Raw genomic sequence first — 5,238 nt, 5'->3', positions numbered from 1 at the left:
GAGAGAGAGAGAGAGAGAGAGAAGGAGAGGGGGAGAGAGAGAGAGAGAGAGAGAGAGAGAGAGAGAGAGAGAGAGAGAGAAGAAATGAGTGGAAATTTTAGTCCAGCAAGATGAGGTTTTTCTGGAGCATTTCCTCAAGTAATAGCAAGCTATCAAGGTTTTCTTCTGAAGAGTGAGGTCCACCGTCTTCCACCAGAGACTCCAAGACTGAGCTAACACTGCCTGCTTCTCCTGCCAAGTCTAACCTAAAGTGACTTTCAGGGGAGAGTGATTAACTCATTGATAATATGAAAAGACAGGCAATGTTTTCATTTTTAAAAGTACAGTAAAAAGGCCTATTGCTACGACAGTCGAATTCTAGGAGAATTTGCCCAAGCGCAGCCAGGTCACCGGGATGCCTTTGGTTTGGCTGTCTCTCACGTTCCTGCAGCGCAGCGACTTTCTTCCTTTCTTTACGTCATTTATGAGTGCTTTGTCCCCAGTTAAGGAACAGTGTGTTTGTGCATGCGAGGTTCTCTACCACCAGTTTTTGAGCTTGGAAATGGTTTGAAGTTTGTCCTGCTGATCTGAAACTGGCCAATGAGACAGAATGACTGAGGGTGCAGAGACTGGAACACACACAGTAAACAAGATGGCACTGCTGGAGAGGTTGCACCCTGTGAGCAAGTCTGTGTCCACAGGTGTCCTCCACACCAACCATGTCACATACATATGTGCACTTGTACTTGTAAATGGCTGCAAATTACAAATGTTCTATTACCGTGAAAAGATGTGGGACTGCATAAGGGTATTCTAGTTCATGGCTGGGCATGTGCCTAGAACCCCAAGACTCTACGTGAGAACTGGCAGGAGTTGGGTGCACCCCCAAAACCCAGGGTACTGAAAGCAGTCTAGTCTCCATAGAATTACATTGTTCAGTCACATAGGCCAGCCATTACAGCCCCTCCCAAAGTGCACAGGTAGAGGGTGTGACTAGAGGCCTCAGGCCCTAGGGATTTACATACTAATGAAGGCCAGAGGGCGGAGAAAATTAAGCATGCTTCCCCAGATCCTCCCCCTTTCTTCCTTCCTATTTAACTTGGGACTGGCCTGAGTTTTACGGGGGTACAACCAGATTCATCTACCATCTGCCATGACAATAAACCCTTTTGGAACCAAGGACTTCCTCGTGTCATTGGGGCCTGCCATCACCAAAGCCTCCAGGCCTCGGGAACCTTAGACGTTCCTCCTGCATGTGGGACCTGCTGCAGTGTGGGTGGAAAGCCTCTGGGACTCCACCACCACCACAGCGGCCCCATTCATTATTTTTTCCACAAAAAAGACACCATGACATGGTAACTCTTGCAAAGGAAAGAATTTAATAGGGGCTTACTTACAGTTTCAGATGTTTAGTACACTGTCAGCATTATGGGAAGCATGGCAGCAGGAAAACAGACAAGGTGCTAGAGAGATACATGAGAGTTTTACATCCACATCTACAGGGAGCAGGAAGAGTCAGACACTGGCTTTTGAAACCTCAAAGCCCACCCCAGTGACACACTTCTTCCAACAAGGTCTCACCTACTCCAACAAAGTTAGACCCTCTAATCCTTCTTAAGTAGTGCCTATTGGCTAAACATATAAATATATGAGCCTATAGGACATTCATATTCAAACTACCACAGGACACTACAGTGTTTAATAATGTCACATGTGAGATAGCTCTAAAACCATCTTGTTAGTTGGCATCAGAGCAATGTTATTTGTTAAATTAAGTATCAGGGTCACCTATATGTCTATGTGGAGTATACTTTGTAAAGTAATTTTTTTGAGTTACAGACTTTAAATGTACTGAGCTAATATTACAGGGACAATAAATAGAGTGGTAATAAATATTAGCTCCATAGCAGTAAAAATGGTTTTGGGTATGCATAGGCTTAATATTTACAAAGGTTTATCCATTCCATGACATTAGGAAAAAATTTTTCTTTATTCTGTAATCAGCTTAATGGCTAATTCAGAGTTGGAAATCAGCCCATCCATAATTGCATACATAGCATCAAAGCGAGAGCATTACTGGGGACAAGGGTGACACAAAGCTAGAACTAAGATCAGCAATCATTCAAATCATTCCAACTCACGGATTAGTCTAAAAAATTATGAAGTACCCCTAAACATTGATGAGTAAATAAATATACAAACAAAAGCAAGTTGCCTTTTAATTACAAGGTTTCTGCTTTAGATCCAATGAATGAGTCTCCTCTTACAGACTATTTCCTGACCATTTCATATGAGGGAACTTGCCTGGTGTTCTCCCAAATGACCTTGGTTCAACATCTGCTCTGAGGATACTGCTGCTTTTTTTTTTTTCGGGCTCAGTAATTAAAATACGATGATCTTATTACAGTTGGAAAATGATTTATTCATCTTTATTATACATTGATTTTTGGCATGGTGGAAAACAGAAGAGAGATATTAAATACAATTCCATGGGGCCGGAGATGGGTTTAATATTACTTAATATCTTCAGAACTGACCAGATCAAATTAGACAGTAATCCAGAGTTAGAGAGGCTGACTCACACTGTGAAAAGGGGAGACACTCAGGAGGATATTGAGCTTGGGATCAGATTTGTGGGATCAGATGGCATGCACCTGGGGGTCAGAAATAAACCATGCGAATGGCAGTGGGATGGATGATTGGGGGAAATCTACTGAAACAAAGAGAAAAAAGATGGAACAACACACTCAGAGGACAGAGAACATTGGTGACCTAAGTGCAGAAAGGTACTTCTGACATCAAAGAAACTATTCCTTCCTTATTTTGATGGGCATGTGGTCATTATTTTTTGGTTAAAGATTGGAAAACTTAAGGTGATTCCTTTATTTTCCAAAATAAACCCAAGGAGGCTATGCCACATCTAATTCATCACTGGTCTTACTAACAAACATATTCAACAAGGAGGCTATGCCACATCTAATTCATCACTGGTCTTACTAACAAACATATTCGTTTGGTTCCCCACTGTTTCTAATGTCAAGTTGAAACTTTACGCACTTGATTGCTTCCTTGCCTTAGCCCTTCATCCATGCATGGGTTATTGTATGGAATATTTTAAATGAGTTAGCTGTTCTGACCAGGCCCTCAGTGTCCACTGATTTCAACAGCACAGACCCTAGCTCAGTGTCACAGACAGGTCAGCAAATGATTGGTAGCTCAGGAGACAACACACACACACTATCAGACAGGTGACATTATCCATTGAAAATTTTGATTGGATAATGACATTCTGGACGAACATGTTTATGTGGTTAAAAAAAATCAATTCTGTCTATTTATAATGAGGATGACAGAAATAGTGACTAGACTGAAAACTATTCATATATTTAAGAACAAGTTTTTGACATTTTTCCTGAGGAATGGTTTTGTGTCTTAGAAAACCACCATGGCTACAATTGCTAACAATTTAAAGATGGGGAGAAGGGTATGTTAAGAAAGAATTGGAAATAAGTCTACTAGGTTTTCTACTTTTATAAACCATAAAATCAAGGTCATAAAAATTAAGGCAAATGTATGAGAGAAAAAATCCCAGAGACAAAAACAGGATTCAAACAAAATACAAAGAATTATCTTAGGAAATCAATAGGTTAAGAACTTCCAAAAGTGTAAATCCCACAAGAGCAAACCAAGCACAATCGTTTTTCTCTCTGCTCGGCTTTCCAATCCTCTGTTCTGTTTGAATAGCAACACCTTCCCTAATATCCCACACTGAAAATGGTGAGGTCATCTCTGGACCCTGGTACACCCTCACTTTTGCTCTCTGGTCTCTGAAAGCCCTGTGCATTCTATCCACAGATATCACTAATACCTTCAGCCAGCCTTCTTTGACTCCAGAAGTGATCTTGCAGCTGGAAATCTCATTTCCCTTTTGTCCTGGGGGCATCTGACTACACACTTCCATCCCTGTCGAAAGGCAGAAAGCCGTGCCTAGAGTAGTTGCAGGTAGATAAGACAGGCTTTTACCTGTCTTCTTCTCTGTGATTTCTCATGTGCTGCTTCAAACATACCATGCTCTGACTAAACATGCCACACAGGCACCACGAGTTTACTCCTCTGGCCAGGCTTCCTCCTGTTTCCTCAGTGTTCTTCCTGCCCTCTGCAAGACCCCCAGGTGTTGCCTTACCCCTGTTGGGAGTCATTGCCCCAAACTCCGGGCTTATATATGCTGTCTTCCCTGTAACTGTGTCTTCAGTGAATCCATAGGTACCAGTCAGATAGGTCATCATACTTCAGTTCCTTCTTCATTGTATCTAGCTGGGCTTGGTAAGCGACTGTGTCAAGAAGTGAACGGACAGAGTCACCTAAATACAAAAGCCAAGATGTTGTTGTTGTGGCTAAAATAGAAATTTATTAAAACTAAAGGACATAGCTAATTTATTGTTTCAGGATCTTTAGAGGATAAGAAGATCTTAGTGAATTCTTAGATACCAATTGTAAAATGGAATATTGGTCACTTATATGGCAGTCACTGATCTAAACTTGTCAATTTAAGTCTTATGCAGAACCTCTAACAAGTGAAAAGAATATGTATATTTTACTCAAAGTGTGGTTTTCGAAGCCAAGGAGATAGCTCTGTGGTTAAAGTGCTTGCTGTGTAAGCAAGAAGACCTTAGTCTAGATCCCCAGAGCATCTGTACCCTGGTACTAGGGAGGAGAGATAGGCAAACCAGGGCTTCCTGGGTAGTCAGTTTTGCCAAATTGGTGAGTTTCAGGTTCAGTGAGACACCTTATCTCAAAAATTAAAGAAGATGATGATTGATAAAGAAATCCTTACATCAACCTTGGTTATTATGCTCATTTTACACAAGAAAACATGTGGAAAGAGGGCAAACACTTTGTATTGCTTATGTTTCTTTCGTTCTGTAATAAAACAGCATGACAAGATAATTTACAGAAGGAAGAGTTTACTTGAATTTGCAGTTCCAGGGGAGTAAGAGTCCACTATAGTGGGGGAACATGGCAGCAGGCACAGGTACGGCAGAGGCAGCTTCTTTACCTTTAAGGATCATAAATATAGCTGTAGTGCCTCCAATCTCATACATAACAATAGTTTCTGCCAAGAAATTCAGATGCTTATGAAAGAACATTGGTCTATTTTTTTTTATACTTCCCACTTCTTTGGAAATGGACAGCAGCCAAGTATTAAAGAAAAACTTCTCTGTCATTAAAGTGCAGCCTTAGTCAGAACTCCTTTTCTAC

The sequence above is a fragment of the Grammomys surdaster genome, unplaced genomic scaffold (genome assembly GCF_004785775.1).
Source record: "Grammomys surdaster isolate TR1022 unplaced genomic scaffold, NIH_TR_1.0 126113, whole genome shotgun sequence".
Taxonomy (NCBI): Eukaryota; Metazoa; Chordata; class Mammalia; order Rodentia; family Muridae; genus Grammomys; species Grammomys surdaster.
This window is presented reverse-complemented; position numbering follows the sequence as displayed.